The sequence below is a fragment of the Bos taurus genome, chromosome 14 (genome assembly GCF_002263795.3).
Source record: "Bos taurus isolate L1 Dominette 01449 registration number 42190680 breed Hereford chromosome 14, ARS-UCD2.0, whole genome shotgun sequence".
Classification (NCBI taxonomy): Eukaryota; Metazoa; Chordata; class Mammalia; order Artiodactyla; family Bovidae; genus Bos; species Bos taurus.
This window is the reverse complement of record NC_037341.1, coordinates 17758378-17779066: the sequence shown is the minus strand read 5'-3', so window position 1 is coordinate 17779066 and position 20689 is coordinate 17758378. Positions and strand designations below refer to the sequence as shown.

The following is a 20689-nucleotide window of genomic DNA, read 5'->3' as shown; positions in this document are numbered from 1 at the left end:
GTTGTATGTGATCTGGCCCTGGCCTGCTTCTGTGGCCCCATCTCAAGCTACTTTCATCAGTAGTCACTCTGGTCTACACACTCTGGCCTTAATGCTGTACCTTCAATACAGCCCACTGTTGAGGGATTTAAATGTTCACTATACTAGAAATCTTGTCCTCCGGTTTCTGCTTTTTCATCTTATTTAGTTCACAGCTCTGCTCAGATCTCACTGTATCTGACCTTCTGATGTGAAATGCCACCATGTTTCAAGTTTATCCACCTATGTTTTGACTACTTTATTTTTGTTAAATAGTCATTCCTGGTGCTGAGTATGGAAAAGGTGCTCAAGAAACACGTGTCAAGTGGAAAACTTGGGGTCTTACGTCAGACACTTGTTTTTTGGTCTATGTTCTTTGAATTCTTTTCTACTTTTAAATACTGGTTTTAATTTTGTAATTGTAACATGGAAGATGTCAGACATTTTTAACACAAATAACAGTTAAAGGAGAAAAGATCATTTAAGGATTACAAAGGTTATTGATTTTCTTCTCACAGAGGTAAAAGGAAATAGTGCTTTTCATGTAATTATCATACCACAAAGATAATATAGTTTAATTAGGGAGATAGAAGTTTATAGGAAAAGGTTCAAGTTTGTAGTATTTATTTGGGGAACTAATAATTTACAGAATAATACATTTTGTGTGCTTTTTTTGTTTGTTTTATTTTGCTTTGGTTTGTCTCACAGTGCAAGTGTTTCTCTAACCCTCTCTCTCTCTCTCTCTCTAACATAGCATGTTAGGATCTCACCACCTACTATGAGAGCAAGGCCAGATATTAGATCTGCTTGTGTTCAAATTCTTGTCACTAGGGCAAAGATTTCACAGCATTTATTAATTTAATAACCATCTGAATCAGTGTGATTCATTTGGTGTTTTCTTTTATCTGCCTGTTTATTTATATGAGTACAATAAGAGTTGCTGATTAATACACAAAGAACTTCTTAGTGTGTGATTAATAAAATGATCCTAAATTATACTGAGACTCAGGGGCTTCCCTGGTGGCTCAGATGGTAAAGCATCTGCCTGCAAAGTGGGCGATCCAGGTTTGATCCCTGGCTCAGAAAGATCCCCTGGAGAAGGAAATGGCAACCACTCCATTACTCTTGCCTGGAAAATTCCATGGACAGAGGAGCCTTGTAGGCTACAGTCCAAGGGATCACAAAGAGTCGGACACGACTGAGCAACTTTACTTCTTCAGAAAAATATTCTATTTTCAGGAGATCTTATATATCCTCTGGGGTTACGACTTGTATGTCAGAAATATCTAATTGTCTCTATCAGTTTGCCAACAGATATCAAGAAACAATCCTTACTCAGTTTACTTCTCCAGGTTTAGCTTGACCATTGCAGGAATATTCTTTTTATTCTGAGATATCCTAGTTTGTCTGTATTCCTGGCCTACCAGAAGGGAACATTACTTAGCTTCCTGTAAAGCTGAGAGTTCTTTAGTGATAGACCAGATAACAAGACAATTACCATGGGGGACATTTTTGGTATCAATTTTGACACCTAAATTTTCTATATTACCCCAAATTACTAAAATGAACCCAGGTTTCTTCTGCACACAGAAAGCATACATAGGGACTTCTCTGGTGGTCCAGTGGTTAAGACTTCACCTTCCAACACAGGGGATGAAGGTTTGATATCTGATCAAAGAGCTAAGATCCCACATGCTTTGCAGGGCCAAAATACCAAAACATAAAACAGAAGCAACAAAAAATTTTATATATAAAATTAGAAAAAAGATCAAGAGAATGAGAAGACAAGTCACATACTAGGAGAAAATGTTTACAAAAGACATATCCAATAAAGATTGTTACCTAAAATATGCAAAGAACTCTTACAATTCAGTGATAAGAAAATGAACAAACCTGACCCCAAAAATGGGCAAAATCTATAAAATGATATCTCACTAAAGAAGATATACAGATGGCAAACAAGCCCATTAAAAATAGCAATAGGATACCACCACGTATTCCATAGGGTCACACAGAGTCAGACACTACTGAAGCCATTTAGCACATGCACATACTTCTTAGATTGGCCAATACCTGGAGCATTAACAATACCAAGTGTTGGAGAGGAGATGGAACAACAGGAACACTCATTTATTGCTAGTGGAAAAGTCAGATGGTACAGCCATATTAGAAGGTTGGTTGTCAGTTTCTTACCTAATTAAACATAATCTTACATCATTCTATCCAGCAATCACCATCAGTCAGTTCAGTCACTCAGTCGTGTCCTACTCTTTGCGACACCATGAGTCACAGCACACCAGGCCTCCCTGTCCATCACCAACTCCCGGAGTTCACCCACACTCACATCCATCGAGTCAGTAATGCCATCCAGCCATCTCATCCTCTGTCGTCCCCTTCTCCTCCTGCGCCCAATCCCTCCCAGCATCAGAGTCTTTTCCAGTGAGTCAACACTTCGTATGAGGTGGCCAAAGTACTGGAGTTTCAGCTTTAGCATCATTCCTTCCAAAGAAATCCCAGGGCTGATCTCCTTCAGAATGGATTGGTTGGATCTCCTTGCAGTCCAAGGGACTCTCAAGAGTCTTCTCCAACACCACAGTTCAAAAGCATCAATTCTTCGGTGCTCAGCCTTCTTCACAGTCCAACTCTCACATCCATACATGACCACAGGAAAAACCATAGCCTTGACTAGACGAACCTTTGTTGGCAAAGTAATGTCTCTGCTTTTGAATATGCTGTCTAGGTTGGTCATAACTTTCCTTCCAAGGAGTAAGCATCTTTTAATTTCATGGCTGCAGTCACCATCTGCAGTGATTTTGGAGCCCCCAAAAATAAAGTCTGACACTGTTTCCACTGTTTCCCCATCTATTTCCCATGATGTGATGGGACCAGATGCCATGATCTTCGTTTTCTGAATGTTGAGCTTTAAGCCAACTTTTCCACTCTCCTCTTTCACTTTCATCAAGAAGCTTTTTAGTTCCTCTTCACTTTCTGCCATAAGGGTGGTGCCATCTGCATATCTGAGGTTATTGATATTTCTCCCGGCAATCTTGATTCCAGCTTGTGCTTCTTCCAGTCCAGCGTTTCTCATGATGTACTCTGCATAGAAGTTAAATAAGCAGGGTGACAACATACAGCCTTGACGTACTCCTTTTCCTATTTGGAACCAGTCTGTTGTCCCATGTCCAGTTCTAACTGTTGCTTCCTGACCTGCATGCAAATTTCTCAAAAGGCAGATCAGGTGGTCTGGTATTCCCATTTCTTTCAGAATTTTCCACAGTTTATTGTGATCCACACAGTCAAAGGCTTTGGCATAGTCAATAAAGCAGAAATAGATGTTTTTCTGGAACTCTCTTGCTTTTATGATGATCCAGCGGATGTTGGCAATTTGATCTCTGGTTCCTCTGCCTTTTCTAAAACCAGCTTGAACATCAGGAAGTTCATGGTTCACATATTGCTGAAGCCTGGCTTGGAGAATTTTGAGCATTACTTTACTAGCGTGTGAGATGAGTGCAATTGTGCGGTAGTGTGAGCATTCTTTGGCATTGCCTTTCTTTGGGATTGGAATGAAAACTGATCTTTTCCAGTCCTGTGGCCACTGCTGAGTTTTCCAAATTTGCTGGCATACTGAGTGCAGCACTTTCACAGCATCATCTTCCAGGATTTGAAATAGCGCAACTGAAATTCCATCACCTCCACTAACTTTGTTCGTAGTGATGCTTTCTAAGGCCCACTTGACTTCACATTCTAGGATGTCTGGTTCTAGGTGAGTGATCACACCATTGTGATTATCTTGGTTGTGAAGATCTTTTTTGTACAGTTCTTCTGTGTATTCTTGCCATCTCTTCTTAATATATTCTGGTTCTGTTAGGTCCATACTATTTCTGTCCTTTATCGAGCCCATCTTTGCATGAAATGCTCCTTTGGTATCTCTGATTTTCTTGAAGAGATGTCTAGTCTTTCCCATTCTGTTGTTTTCCTCTATTTCTTTGCATTGATCGCTGAAGAAGGCTTTCTTATCTCTTCTTGCTATTCTTTGGAACTCTGCATTCAGATGCTTATATCTTTCCTTTTCTCCTTTGCTTTTCACTTCTCTTCTTTTCACAGCTATTTGTAAGGCCTCCCCAGACAGCCATTTTGCTTTTTTGCATTTCTTTTCCATGGGGATGGTCTTGATCCTTGTCTCCTGTACAATGTCACAAACCTCATTCCATAGTTCATCAGGCACTCTATCTATCAAATCTAGGCCCTTGAATCTATTTCTCACTTCCACTGTATAATCATAAGGGATTTGATTTAGGTCATACCTGAATGGTCTAGTGGTTTTCACTACTTTCTTCAATTTAAGTCTGAATTTGGCAATAAGGAGTTCATGGTCTGAGCCACAGTCAGCTCCTGGTCTTGTTTTTGCTGACTGTATAGATCTTCTCCTTTTCATGTCCATGAAAAGACATGAAAGAAACTTAAATACTTATTACTAAGTGAAAAAGCCACATCCTATATGATTCCAAATTTATGACATCCTGGAAAAAGCAAAAGTTTGACTACTAAAAAAAAGTCAGTGGTTGGGACTTCCCTTGTTGTCCAGGGGTTAAGACCCCATGCTCCTAATGCAAGGGACCTGGGTTGATTCCAGGTCAGGGAACTAGATTCCATGTGACACAACGAAGAGCTTATGTGCCATGACTAAGACTTAATATAGTAAAAAAAAAAAAAAAAAAATCAGTGGTTGCCAAGTGTTAGGGGATTTAGAGGAATGACTGGACAGAACACAGGATTTTTAGGGCAGTGAAGTTATTCTGTATGATGCCATGATGGTAAATACATCATAATGTACTTGTCAAAGTGCATAGAATGTAAACACCATCAGTGTATCCTAATATAAACTGTGAATTTCTGTTATAATGTTGCATAGGCTCAATGATTATAACAAATATACCACTCCAATGAGAAATGTTGATGGTGGGGAAGGCTGTTTAGGGGGGCTGGGGTGGAGGAGTAGGGGAAATAATAGAAACTCTGTACTTTCTACTCAGTTTTGCCTGAACATAAAACTGCTCTAAAAATAAGTTCTGTTACAAAAAGATAAAGAAAAGGTGCAGGAATGTTGGTTCCCATTCTGGGCACAGCATTTGAGATAGAATAGCTACCATCCATTGAAAAGTAATGCAAAAGGAATTTGGCATAGACATAAGGAAAGATATAAGGAAAAACAGGTTCTGGTAGGATCCGCAATTAAGTGCTAAATATGGCCCTTGAAGGAGTGTGTTTTCACTGACATGGTCTGCTAATTGATCAAAAGATTTAACATTGAATACTTTCTTAAATATCAAGCCAATATCCCAAGGTATCTTTAACTTCTCCTCCATTCTTGAGCCAGGTACATGGCATCTTCCAAATGAAGGGGAAGGCTGAGCTGCTTGATTTTTTGCAGTAACAGGGTTTCTGGGAGGATGGATTGATTTCTGGATCACTTTTCCCCACAGGCTTAGAGTAACCAGTTATACACAGTAGAGATGAAATTAGTAAATTTTTTAAAAGTGTAATATGAGTTTATTCTGTGACATTTTCCTCATTGCAGATATTTTAAAATGAATTGAAATAATCAATGTTTCATAAAAAGTAAATACATTAGAAGAATCTAAATAATACCTGTAATACAGACGGCTTTACTCTGAGCATCCACTTTTGTTTTCACTGCAAACATCCTTTTTTAAAAAGTTATATAAAAATGATAGACTGCTGCATTCTACACGGCCTGTGTCTCGTCTGGGCTCAGTCATGTCCAAATCTTTGCAACCCCATGCACCACAGCCTGCCAGGCTCCTCTTTCCATGGAATTTTCCAGGCAAGGATAATAGAGTGGGTTGCTATGCCGTCCTCCAGGGGATTACCCCAACCCAGGGATTGAACGTGTGTCTCTTGTATTGGCAGGAGTATTCTTTTACCATTGCGCCACCTGGGAAGTGTCCTGTGTCTCAAACATTTTAAATTAACTTCAAGCTTTTCCCTCAACTCTAAATGTTAATGATATTTGCTTCTATTTTTAAATGGGAAGTGTATACATTTTTTAAAACAGTGATATTTAGGTCTTCTCTGCCTGATTCTTCAAAAAAAAAAAAAAAAAATGCTTCATGCTGAGTTTGAATAGCAACTGAGGGTCTGGTCCAGAAAGTGGTAGGTCATTACAGAGAACCAGCGGTACACATCTGTCAGCTCAATTTCCATGAAAAGGGTATTCCATACCCTTTCTGGCAACTTGAGATGACTGTGGAGGCTACCTGCAAATTCCATCTGCTGTCAAAACACTGGCCTGGCCCTGACATCCACACAAGGCTTTGCAGCAAGCTCTGGTCCAATTCTGTCTGTTTCAGCCTCCAATGTCTTACTGTATGGTCAATCAAACATATGCTCCTGCAATATAGATTTTCCCCAAAGTGCCAAACTATCTCAAGGCAAATGGCCCAGCTCACTGTGTGAAAAATCAAACCTAAGAAATCCAATAAATCAGCCAAGCTAGTCTTTTTTATTGCAGGCTGCCCAAGTACTGCATGTTCTATTTCATAGCCTGGAAGGAAGAAAACTTGATGAATACCAGTTACACTATGTAAAAACCTAGTGAAGATAAATATTTGTCCATTTGGAATTACAAAAGAAGTGCTGACTTTGGCAGCACATATACTAAAACTGGAATGACAAAAGTTTTTATCTGGGGAATCAACCACATGAATAATCCAGTTGATCTCAGAGATCCCTAGAATATCTTTATCGCATTCAGTTACATGATAAACAGTGTCTTGTCCTTAACGGTGACGTATTGTGTGTCTTTCTTTTTTTTTCTTTCCTATTTTATTGAAGTATAGATGATTTACCATGTTGTATTAATTTCTGCTATACAGCAAAGTAATTCAGTTATATAAATAGGTTCTTTTTCATTTCTTGTCCATTATGATTTATGACAGGATACTGAATATAATTCCCTGTGCTATACAGTAGGGTCTTGGTAGTTATTCATTCTATATATACTAGTTTGCATCTGCTAATCCCAAAGGCCAAAGGGGAGAAGGTGGGGGAAAGAAAGATTGAGAGTTTGGTCCTCTTTCTCAGCATATCATTTTAAAATTCTTCCATCAAAATATTCCGGTTCTGATATAATTCTGAGATGTTCTTCCCTCAGTTATAGTAGCTTGCTCTTTCCCATGATTGGACTTACTTTCAGTTGAGTGAAATAAAGCCACTACAAGTAGTAACCCAAATAATAACTTCCATTTTCGTCTTCCTTACACATTCTTTAAATAGTTCCTTCTTGTTAGGAGGAAACGTTTGTCACCATTTCCTTATACCCAAGAATACTTACAATGATTACAAGTAGTTTCTACACTGATTTAAGAATTATCAAGAGAGGAATTGGACAAGTTGAAACCATGAAATGAGGAAACTCCTGATGTCTCTTATGGGAGAACAATTTGGAGGGCACAATTTTGAAAGAGCACGGATGAACACAACTTCTTTTATCTGTGGCTGCCTTGAAAAAGAATCATTCAATGCAGTAATTTTTGGGTAGTCCTCCAAATTTCCTTGCTTTTGGTACTCAAGAGGCATACTGTTCTTTTGTTACTGAAAGTCCTATAGAAATAAAAATTTCCAAGCAGAAAAGGAAACTTATTAAACTGATTTATTCCCAGGCCTGGGTACTTGCTGTATGGTTTGTTGTTGTTGAGTCGCTAAGTCATGTCTGATTCTTTGCAACACCAGGCCTCCCTGTCCTTCACTATCTCCTGGAGTTTGCTGAAACTCATGTCCATTGAACCAGTGATGCCATCCAACCACCTTATTCTCTGTCGTCCCCTTCTCCTCCCTCTCCTCCTCCTCAACCTTTCCCAGCATCAGAGTCTTTTCTGAGTCAGCTCTTCCCATCAGGTGGCTGAAGTATTGGAGCTTCAGCTTTAGCATCAGTCCTTTCAATGAATATTCAGGGTTGATTTCCTTTAGGATTGACTGATTTGATCTCCTTGTAGTCCAAGGGACTCTCAAGAATCTTCTCCAGTACCACAATTCAAAAGCATTGATTACAGCTAGTGTGTTACATTTTCTCCAGTTGGTCAGTGAATTAAATCAGAAGAAAGTGCAATTTATCAGACTGCAGTTCACAGGTGCTTATCTTTCTTTTTTGATTTTTAAAAAATGTATTTGGCTTCATCAGGTCTTAGCTGCAGCACGCAGGCTCTTGTTGCGGCATGTAGGCGTCTCTCTAGTTGTGGTACTGCAGAGAGTTCAGGCTCAGTTTCAGGCTTAGTTGCCCCACAGCATATGCAGTCTGAGTTCCTGCAGGCATGTGTGCTCAGTTACTTCAATCGTGTCCGAGTCTTTGTGACCCTATGGCCCACCAGTCTCCTCTGTCCTTGGGATTCTCCAGGCAAGAATATTGGAATGGTTGGCCATTTCCTCCTCCAAGGGATCTTCCTAACCCAGGGATGAATCCATGTCTCCTGCATTGCAGGCAGATTCTTGACTTCTGAGCCACTAGGGAAGCCCTTAATTCCCTGATCAGGGATCAATCCCATGTCCTCTGTATTAGAAGGCCACGTCTTAATGACTGGACCAGTCTGAAGCATACCTTCTTTTGCTTGATTTATCCAAACAGTGACAAAAGTGATGAGTCCCTCCAATTAGTGGTTGTGTTTGTTTGTGTGCTTTTCTGAGTGAGGTAGTAAGCTTTTTCTCCGTTAGTAAAAACTCAACGAAATAAAGGGGTTTGGCTTGATTCCCATTATAACACCAACACCAGACACAATACCTGCAAATAATAAATGTTCAATAAATATATTGAGAGAAAGAATGTATGAATGAGGAAAGCTGTTTCTTGAATGCCCATTAAAGCACTAAGGCATAGTCAATAACCCTTGAACCAGAAATCAAATGCTCAGATTCAAGGCACAATTCCATCTGTTTTCATTATCTATCCTTTCATAAATCGTGAAAGCTCTGAGCCTCAATTTCCTATTTGAGAAACAAGCAACTATCTATTTCATGAGCTACATCTCCTAAGACTTGTGAGGCTCCATCAAGATAATGCAGATGAAAGCACTCTGAGCTTTAAGCTGGTTTATAAATACATGATCAGACATGGCATGTCACCCTGACATCAATCAGGGAAATAATTTAAAAAGTGAGTGGGAAGTGTAAGGAGGTAAAGAATGCTTAATTTGCCAGAATTCTCAGGGCAGTATGATACATAATTGGAAGAGAAATTTGATGAGATAGGAGGTAAGATCTTTTACCATTCCCATTCCAAGAGCTATATTCTACTTTCAAATCATATTCAATAAAACTTTCCTCTAAGAAGGTCTACACTTAATGACAGACCTTTTGAATATAGAGTGCAATAGAAATATGGAGCCAGAGGTATGTTGCCTGAGGCACAGAGGGTGAATTTTTTCCAACAACTTTCCCTAGAAATTAATCAAAGAGACAATATTTTATTTCTTTAAACTGTCTACCAAAGATACCAAATTAAAAGGCTCCCTGGGATGTACACATATTGTCATGGCCCAATCACATATATAATCATATCAGAATCATACTAGACTGTATCAGATTTAAAGAAAATATGATCTTTGTCCCATAAAGTTTGAATATATTAATGTAGGTGGAACCAAGCTCAATCTTGTTAGGTAAAAAAGTTAATCTCACATAACAATATGGGGACAAAGCCAAAGTCAGAATCCAGTATTCTCCATCATGTTGTGCAAATGTTTTATAAGTGATTACAATTTAATTATTGATTCCAAAGCATTGAACAGATCAGGCCTTTGTACCATGTTTTTCCATTCCCTCTCTCCAAATGGACGGCCTACATTTAAACTAGACAGATGAAAACTGGTAACAGCTTGCTAATGGATGTCAGAATCGAAGCTCATTTTATTCAAGGGTCCCTTCATTTATTCTTTAATTCATCAAACATGTATTAGATGCTTAAATGGTCCAAGCATCTGGAGTTGCATAGGGAATTACAGTAAATACAAACAAACATTGTGTGTATGTGTGATCTGAAATGTTTACTAGTTGTGGTCTGAGAGAAGAAACATACCATTAAAATAAAACATTTGGCTCTTGGGCTAATTTCCAAGATAAGTTTGAAAAAAAAAAAGTTCATTTTCTGTGTTCCCTCTTCACGACTGTTGAATTGGGAATATAAAGCCACTAGACATTTGACTGCAATATTTCATTTCTCTTGTACAAATTAAATAGAATACTGACATTCAAATTATGCCCACTCTCATCTTGATACTTTTCCAAGATTACCTGAAAACTTTAAAACAGTTTGAAACAGACTCCCCTTTACATTAACTCATGCATTCAGCATTCATTTACAACACCCATCATGTGCCTGGCACTGTGAGTAAGTGCTGGGACAGGGGCACTAAGACACAAATGAGACTGCTCCAGAAGAACTCACTGTTGTACATAAGCAGCAAATGAACAGACTGCAATTCAGAGTGATAGTACAAAGGTTTCAATTCTGTCAAGATACAGATGATACACAGAGGCACACGGAGGAGACTGAAGTTAATTGGACATGGGTGTTCAGAGAAGGCTTCCTAAAGAATGCTAAGTTACATTTGGAAAGAAGAATACAGGTTGAAGATAAGAGATGGTTATGTCAAAATGAAGGTTTAGCATTCACCAAGGAAAAGAAGCCCACAGCAAACTGTGTTCCCTGGGAACACAATTTATAACTGCTGGGGCAAAAAAATGCAACGTAGTTACGGTAAAGTTATTTTAGATATGACTAACTTGAGTACAACAAACCCATCTTCTTTTGATCTCCTAGCTGAGGTTTGCCTGTAGTTGTCCACATTCTCTGTTTCTCCTTCAGACTGTTTTGCCTTTGTGGTCATACAGTTACAATGTGGCTAAAAACAACAATGTGCATGTACAAAATAAGGCTAACTTAATTTAGAATTTACTGTATGAGTACCAAGATAGACTAGGAGAGGATATTTTTATCGCTAGGCAAAGTTTTGTTCGAGATCTTTGGCCGTCTTTACAATCCCCCCCCCCCCCCAGTATCTTATTTTCTAATACGTTTTCCATCTTTCCTCTTCTTCCCTCTTCTTCTTCCCTCTTCTCCTTCCCCTCCTCTTCCTCCCTTTTGTTCTCTCTTCCTATTTCTTCTTTCCTTCTTTTTTTAAATGGATGACCGTCTATGTCTGTGACTATATACCAAAGCTATATATATATATTGTCTATATACTATATAGCAAAGACTTTCATCTGACTGAGTAATTTTAAATCTGTGTTTCCAGAGTTCTTTGGAACTTCTTGTGGAGAAATCATCCTGGGGATGACTAATCCAATGGCATTCAGGCTCACTTTCTTCACCTGGTCTCAGGCAGCCTCACAAAAATCTGCTTTTTAAATTGGGGCTTTGAGAAAGATTTCATTTGAAAAGAGAGTTCTTATGCTTCTTTTTAAAATCACTCTTTCCTGTCTAGCTCTCATCTTCTGAGGATAAGCTGAGGCAAACAGAGAAGCGATAGGATCAATACTGTATAGTGACCTAGACAGAACTACACTTACACATGGGTCTTTTTCCCAGGGATCTCATCCCTTTGGGTGACTCCAGGTGAGGGTTCTCCTGTGCCACACGGCCCACTTAACAGGCAGTATCTCTTAGAGGAGTGTAATGAAAAGGGTGTCACCATGTGCTACGTGTCTTCCCCTAAGTGTAGATTTAACTGCCTCCTAACCGCCTTTGAGCTTTATTTATTTATTTAAAAATATTTATTTGGCTGCATCTAGTCTTCATTGAGGCATGTGGGTTCTAAGGTGTCTGGGCTCAGTGAAGAGCAGGCTTAGTTGTCCCCCAGCCTGGGGGATATCAGTTCCCCGACCAGGGATCAAACCTACGTCACCTGCCTTGGAAGGTGTTGGAAGGTGGATTCTTAACCACTGGACCACCAGGGAAGTCCCTTCCTTGTAGCTTTAATAAGAAATACTCTAACTCAATTTGGAAGATATGAACTATGAATTTATTAAATTAACTATGCTGAGTCATGGAAACTATATATATATATATACATATATATATACACACACACACACACACATATATATACATATGTACATATGTATACACATATATATCTATATATTTCTTGAAATGGAGTTTCTTATCAACTTCTTTGGGGATTGGGGACACAAACAGGCAAGCATCTGAATTTTTCAGTGCAACCAGATGTGGAGTAGTCTTGTTGCTATGAATTGAATTATGTCCTTCAAAGGATAAGTTGAAGTTCTACTCCCCATTACCTCAGAAAGTGAATTCAAGTCTGTTGGAAATAAGATGGTCTTAGATGTGACTTATAAATTAAAACCAGGTCATGCTTGAATAGAGTGGGGCCCTAACCCAACACAATTGGTGTCCTTATAAGAAGGTGGCCACATGAAGACACAAGAGACACAGAGAGAACACCATGTGAAGATGAAGCCTGAGATTGGAGTGATGCAACTATAGTCCAAAGAATACAAAAGATTGCAGCCATCATTAGAAGCTAGAAGGACATTGTAGACTAGACTCTTCCTCAAAGTCCTGAGATGTACCCAAACCTGATTTTGAACCTGGTATCAGACTTCTAGCCTCCAGAATTGTGGAACAACAAACTATTGTGTTAAGACACCAGTTTGCAGTATTTTACTACAGCAGCCCCAGGAAACTGATAGACATGCTAAGGTTCACAGATGAATAAGACATCATCAACCTTGCTGGGTGTCCGGCACACTGTTGGGAGTAGGTGACATCTGAGTTGGGCACTCAGGAGGGAGTCGGAGTCAGCCAAAAGGAAAAATGCATTCATAGCAAGGAAGAAAGCAGGAGCAAAGGACAGGCTTTGGAAAGGTCTTCTCGTGTTTGAGTAATGCTGAGTAGCTCTGTAGAGCTCCAGTTTGGAACATGGGGTTTGGGCAAAAACTGATGCAATGCCTTTTTGCAACAGGAGAGTTTACTTAAATCAAGAAAAACTTCAAGTTTTGGAATCACTGTGTGTGTCTGTCTGTGTGTGTGTTTAAATATATATTTATCCCCAGATGGTTTTTCTTTCTTTCTTTTAATTTCTTTTTAATTATGGCAGCTATTCTCCAAACATGTTTTTGTTTATCTCAAACTAAGTATACAGTTTCAACATATGGAGCATATTTTGTTTTACTTCAGTTTATCTTAAGAAATCAGCTTTCCTAACTCTTATTGGCAGTGAACCCAAATGATTTCTTACGTTTTCTTTTCCGCTCTACTTTCTCCTCCTTGTCTTTTTCTTTTAGTTATGATTTCTCTCTATCTTCATCACTCTCACTTTGTCTCCATTCCTCTCTCCCTCCTTCTCTTTTTCCCTTCCTTCCTTCTTTCCTTGTTTTCCTTTTCTTTCTGGGAGGTCACAAAAGATTTCCCATGTGGATGAACTAGGCATTTAGTGGCATGAACCAATAGTTCCTTGGCTTGTGGACATTTAATCAGCCTACAAAATACACAAAATGGAAATAATGTTAATAAACAAGTCAGGGATATTATTTGCTTTTTCATTTATAGTATTATGAACCTGGAATTTGAGTCTGTTCATAATCTAGCCCAAACAATTTTATCAGCCTTGTTTTGTATAATGCATTTTCAAACCTCAGTGTATTCAGCTCTCCTATCATTCTTTTCCTTAAAAAGCTAGTGTTCATCCTCTCAGTCTACAGCATTCCACTTACCCTTCAAGATCCAGCTCAAATATTCCTTCCTTTTGACACATTTTATGATGATTGCTGGCAGAATTAATCTTTTTCTTCCCTGGATTTGCTAGAACTTTGTATGTTTCTCCAGCCTTGCTTTGTTATGATTGGTTTTTATTTTCATACACATCTCCTTCATTAAACTGATGTCAAGAATGGTTTCTCATTGTCCCCAGATCTGCAGTGTCCAATATACAGAAATTCAGTTCAGTCACTCAGTCATGTCCAACTCTTTACGACCCCATGGACTGCAGTACGCTGGGCTTCCCTGTCCTTCACCAACTCCTGGAGCTTGCTCAAACTCATGTCCATCAAGTCAGTGATGCCATCCAACCATCTCAATCCTCTGTCATTGTCTTCTCCTCCTGTCTTCAATCTTTCCCAGCAGCAGGGTCTTTTCCAATGAGTCAGTTCTTCGCATCAGGTGGCCAAAGTATTGGAGCTTCAGCTTCAGCATCAGTCCTTCCAATGAATATTCAAAGCACTCCATAAATTCTCGCTGAAGACACACTTGAGTGAAACAGATTGTAATCCTCATACCAGAAGCAAAAATCTTGTCTTTAATATCCATGCAACTCTTTCTTAAAGTCATTTGCAGACTTCACAATGTGAAAGGCACTAGAAATGTCAGAAATTGGGCATTTGTGGCAGGAAGCCATTTAGGATGCCAAATATAAGACTGATAGGAGAAAAAATAAAATATTGTTAGAGAACTTATCCTTTCTTGGTGTGTATATTCATGTAGCAGAAACTGGGCAATCCAGTGGACTTCAAAAACAATGCAGGAACACAGTAATACATTCATGAATACTTCTGCAGTGACACTGGAAGAAAGTTTTACCATTCAAACCAACTGTGTAATCAGTTACACTATGCTGAGACAGTTTTTGACAGCACTGTTCTGTAAATGACTCATGAAGTCTGCTATAAGAATGAAAGTAGTTGTGGCATATATGTCACGTGTACTTAATATGGGCTTCCCAGGTGGCTCAGTGGGCAAAAATCCACCTGCAGTGCAGGAGATGCAGGAGACATGGGTTCAATCCCTGGGTCGGGAAGATCCCCTGGAGGAGGACCCAAAGGGTCACAAACAGTCAGACATGACTGAAGTGACTGAGCACATACATATACTGAATATGTCTGTGAAAGTGAAAGTCACTCAGTCGTGTCCAGCTCTTTGCGACCCCGTGGACTATACAGTTCATGAAATTCTCCAGGCAAGAATACTGGAGTGGGTAGCCTTTCCCTTTCCAGGGGATCTTCCCAACCCAGGGATTGAACCCAGGTCTCCCACATTGCAGGTGGGTTCTTTACCATCTGAACCACAAGGGAAGCCCAAGAATACTTGAGTGGGTTTCCTATCCCTTTTCCAGCAGATCTTCCTGACCCAGAAATCCAACCAGGGTCTCCTGCATTATAGGCAGATTCTTTACCAACTGAGATATCAGGGAATCCCAAATATGTCTGTACTTCCCTAAAACAGAGCCTATATCTTTTTTCTTAAAACACTCAGCACATTATTTAACACATTGAATATGATCTAAGAAGAGTTTTGAAGGAATGAAGATTGTCTAATCTAACATATAGCAGGAACGGCACAGTCCCCGGCTTCATGGTTACGTGTGTATTACGTTAATTCAGTCGTGTCTCTCTGTGCTACACTATGGACTGTAGCCTGCCGGGTTTCTCAGTCCCTGGAAATCTCCAGGGAAGAATACTGGAGTGGGTTGCCATGCCCTCCTCCAGGGGATCTTCCCAATGCAGGGATTGAACCACGTCTCTAATGCCTTCTGCATCAGCAGGTGGATCACTGTACAACTAGCTGTCAACTAGGAAGCCCTGGATATATTATATACTTACGGGTAATTTGAGTTGTTGTAAGGCAGAAACCAACACCATTCTAAAGCGATTGTCCTCTAATTAAAAAAAATTTTTTTAAAGGAAGGAGACAAGTCTCTATCCCCATCTCTGACACTGGGGAGAGGGTGTGGTGCAGTCCTCACCAGACAACAAACCTGGGAAGAAGGTGGGCAAGATTTTCAGGTAGAAAATTGTTTCCTACTTATTGCTGTTCAGTTGCTAAGTTGTGTCCCACTCTTTGCAACCCCATGGACTACAGAATGCTGGGCTTCTTTGTCCTTCACTATCTGCTGGAGTTTGCTCAAATTCATGCCTGAGGAGTCAGTGATACCATCCAACCATCTCATCCTCTGTCACCCCCTTCTGTTCTCAGTCTTTTCCAGCATCAGGGTCTTTTCCAATGGCTCTTTGCATCAGGTGGCCAAAGTATCAGAGCGTCAGCTTCTGCATCAGTCCTTTCAATGAATATTCAGGGTTGATTTCCTTTAGGATTGACTGATTTGATGTCTTTGCTGTCCAAGGACTCTCAAGAGTTTTCTTCAGCCCCACAGTTCAAAAGCATCAATTCTTCAGCATTTAACCTTCTTTATTGTCCAGCACTCACCTCTGTACATTACTACTGGAAAAACCATAGCTTTGACTAGATGGACACTTGTTGTCTTTTGCCACAGGAACACTCACCTACCAAACCATCAGTCACCAGCTTACACGTTTCTCTCCTGTTCTTCCTTCACTTAGCAGTGGGGAGAATTCTTCTCTGTCCTCTGGCTTATGAAACAACTGGGTTTCTCTAGCTCTCCCCACTTCAGCTAAAGAAGCCCATATTTATAATCATCAACCTACAAATGGACAATCGTCAGTCGGAGGGTAGCTTCTTTAGAAACAGCCAGAGGCTGAGTATTTAATACTTTGAAGCATATTTTCACCACAAGTGTTAAGCTAACGTCTGTTAAGAATTGTCTCCAGCTCTGTCACTGTGGAAACAGAAGCTCTTCCGTAAACCCCAATTTCACGCCCTGAAAAGATTCCACTCAGTGCTAAGGCTTTAAGAATAGTTTAGGGGAAATGTTATAGTCTTTTAAAATAAGAAATCAGCAAACTTCCACAAATCTTCACGTCAACATAGTGATTTCTCATCTACAAAGCACTTTCCGCTGGTTAGCTTTGCCTCTGTTTGACTTTAAGCCACAGAACAACCACATTGGTTAGAAAGAGTTTGTTGTGGGAACCTCTCTTATACCTCATCCAGTTCCATTGACAAAGCTCAGGTCCTTGAAAAAACCATGCTCCTCTCACCACCAGTACCTTCTCCCATTGTTTTCTCTTTCAGGACTTCCCAAGGGAAACTTGCCCACCCTCTCCCCCTTTGTTTAGTTAATTTCCTCTTATGCTCCAGATGTGAACTGAAAAGCAAATTTTTCAGCAAAGTCTTCCCTGACCATCCCTACTTCAAATATTTCTTGTGTACATGGGGATAACACGTAGAATCACGTTTCTGTCTTCCAGAATATCTGAAATCAGTTTCTAGCTATTCATTTTTCCGTATGATTATGTGAATACTTGCCACCTTACTAGGTTACATGTCATTTCTGTGCTTATAACTCGGTAAATACTTGAGAATGAAATGAGGGACCACCATCCACCTTCCTTTCCAGCTGAGAAATTTGAAGCTCAAAGCACATGTCAAAGATCATGTTGCTAATAAGAGTTTTTGATGTCAGAGAGACCTAAAATTTCCAATTTTAGCATTGGCATTACTCATTTGGATGATTTTCTTTGAGTCTCTTGTTATCTGTTATCTGTTGAATTCATATAATAGAAATTAAGAGAATTGTTAAGTTCTATAAGAAATAAATTGCATATAGTGTCTGTGTACCCTGAATATAGTCTTAACAAATCCATTCATGTCTTTTAAGTCTACTAGTTGGACCACTGATTCTAGTCTATGAAACTATTTTTATATTGTTCAAAATCATTAATATCTCTTCTTACAAGGGGAAAATCTGAAGCAAAAGGGAAGTAGTAAGTGCTAAAAGCAATTGTTTCCCTTCTTCCTTTTGCATTTAGCTCATAATGTAGTGACAGAGAAGATTATGACATAAAATTTTCAAGGCAATAGAAATGGAAGCAAAGGTAACATATATTTAGTTTATTTATCATCTTCCTAAATGCCTGGTATGCTTGTTGCATTGTCAGTTATTTACATTAACAAGGATTGTTTGAAAGACAGGCTCAAGAAGGAGATATTTTGGAGAAAATGAAAAATTTCTCATGGTAAAATCAGAGAGTGAAGTCAGAGTGTTTTTACTGGCCGATTTCCTAACGGATGGAGCTGAGGAAATGATACTAGTTAAAGAAGTTGCCTGGAGAGAAGGCTTATGCAGTTTTAAAAATAAGGAAAAAATGGAAAGAAAAGGAATATAGAGAAAAAAGAAAAGAAAGAAAAAGTAAGCATTGTAATAGCAAGAGATACTTCACTCAGATTTCTTGACACTTAATCTTGTGTTTGATCCATCAGGCCACCTGGGGTGCTCTATAATATTATGATATCCAATGTATAATTTATATCTTCTATATTATATTCCTAGGCTATTAGAGGTAGAATACAGACCCAGGATATTTATAAAAATTGTAGCATATAAAAAGCAAGGGGATATAAAAACATTCTACTTCAAAGATTCTATTTCAGGCTGAAAATGAAAGGATATTGTGAAATCCACACATATATGACTTAATATATATTTTCTAGTTCATTTAATTTTAAAACTGCTTTAATACAGCTATATTAGAAGCAGCAATTATCCATATTTAAAATTTTGGCTGGAGAAAGCTCAAAGCACTGACATAGGTAGCAAGATGTTTGTGTATGAGAACATGCAGGGGAATTGAAATCAAAGGAACTGGGATCAAGTTATAGCTATGCCGCTTATGATCTTTGCCACATTAAAATTAGAAAATGAAATATAAGTTAGTAATGCCTACATTATAAGATAGATATGATTAAATAAGATTAAAAATAATATGAATAACTTTTATACACTAATACTTTTAGTCTTGGAAGAAAAGTTATGACCAACCTAGACAACATATTAAAAAGCAGAGACATTACTTTGCCAACAAAGGTCCATATAGTCAAGGCTATGGTTTTTCCAGTCGTCACGTATGGATGTGAGAGTCAGACTATAAAGAAAGCTGAGCACCAAAGAATTGATGCTTTTCAACTGTGGTGTTGAAGAAGACTCTTGAGAGTCCCTTGGACAGCAAGGATATCCAGCCAGTCCATCCTAAAGGAAATCATTACTGAACATTCATTGGAAGGACTGATGTTGAAACTGAAACTCCAGTACTTTGGCCACCTGATGTGAAGAACTGATTCATTGGAAAAGATCCTGATGCTGGGAAAGATTGAGGGCAGGAGGAGAAGTGGACGACAGAGGATGAGATGGTTGGCTGACATCACCGACTCAATGGATATGAGCTTGAGTAAACTCAGGGAGTTGGTGATGGACAGGGAGGCCTGGCATGCTGCAGTCCATGGGGTCACAAAGAGGCAGACACAACTGAGCAAATGAACTGAACTTTAGTCTAAATTTAATAAATACTGTTTGCTTTTTTTAAAAAAATAGGAGACAAAAGATAAAGTATTTTAAAATACTAAATGATGTCCAGCAGCATAGCTGCTGGAAACAAGAAAATAAATGTGCTTTTCTTATCAGCAAGTTCCACTGTCATCCACCATGCACCATTTTCTTTCCTTCTCTACCTTTACCTCAGCTATTTAAGGAAAAACATAATAATGTTTCATTTCATTTCACCCAATAAGGGTGAGGCCAAGGCCAACCTTATTCTAAAGAAGACTGAATATCATACATGCACATCTACACAAGCTGGTGATCTTCAGGGAAGAGAAGAATTCAAGCATTTTTTTTTAATTTTATATATATATATATATATATATATATATATATATATATATACACACAGTCACTCAAGTCATTATCTTTTTCTTACTGCACTGGCTAAAACATCTATTACAATATTGAATAGAAATGATAAGACTGAGTATCATTGTCCATTCCTTTCAAGGAAAATAATTTGAATATTTTATCATTAAGTGTGGTATGAATTCTATGATTTTCACAAATGCCCTTTATTAGACTAAGGAATATGACTTCTGTTTCTAGATTAATGAGACTCTTTTTCCAGGAATTGATACTGGATTATGATACATTTTTCTCTACACCTACTGAGAGAGTCATATTTTTTAGCCTGTTAATGTGGTTAATTAAATTGATGAGGTCAATTATTAAAATATTAAACCAATCTGGCATTAGTGTGATAGAACGATTCTGATCATGATGTATTATCCTTTTTATATGTGATTTGACAACGAAACTGCATTAAGAATCTTTGGATATATATTCATAAGAAATGCAAGCCTGTAATTTCTTTCTCTTATAATCCGCTGGATCATGGAAAAAGCAAGAGAGTTCCAGAAAAACATCTATTTCTGCTTTATTGACTATGCCAAAGCCTTTGACTGTGTGGATCACAATTAACTGTGGAAAATTCTGAAAGAGATGGGACTACCAGACCACCCGACCTGCCTCTTGAGAAATCTGTATGCAGGTCAGGAAGCAACAGTTAGAAGTGGACATGGAACAACAGACTGGTTCCAAATAGGAAAAGGAGTACGTCAAGGCTGTATATTGTCACCCTGCTTATTTAACTTCTATGCAGAGTACATCATGAGAAACGCTGGACTGGAAGAAACACAAGCTGGAATCAAGATTGCCGGGAGAAATATGAATAACCTCAGATATGCAGATGACACCACCCTCATGGCAGAAAGTGAAGAGGAACTAAAGAGCCTCTTGATGAAAGTGAAAGTGGAGAGTGAAAGTTGGCTTAAAGCTCAACATTCAGAAAACAAAGATCATGGCATCGGGTTCCATCACTTCATGGGAAATAGATGGGGAAACAGTGGAAATAGTGTCAGACTATTTTTTTGGGCTCCAAAATCACTGCAGATGGTGACTGCAGC

General features: G+C 38.8%; 1 pseudogene; it reads right to left on the bottom strand.

Moving 5' to 3' along the window:
• Positions 1 to 6013: 6013 nt before the first annotated feature.
• The window catches only part of LOC100139328 (metalloendopeptidase OMA1, mitochondrial-like), a 172914-nt pseudogene continuing 158238 nt past the window's right edge, over positions 6014 to 20689 (bottom strand).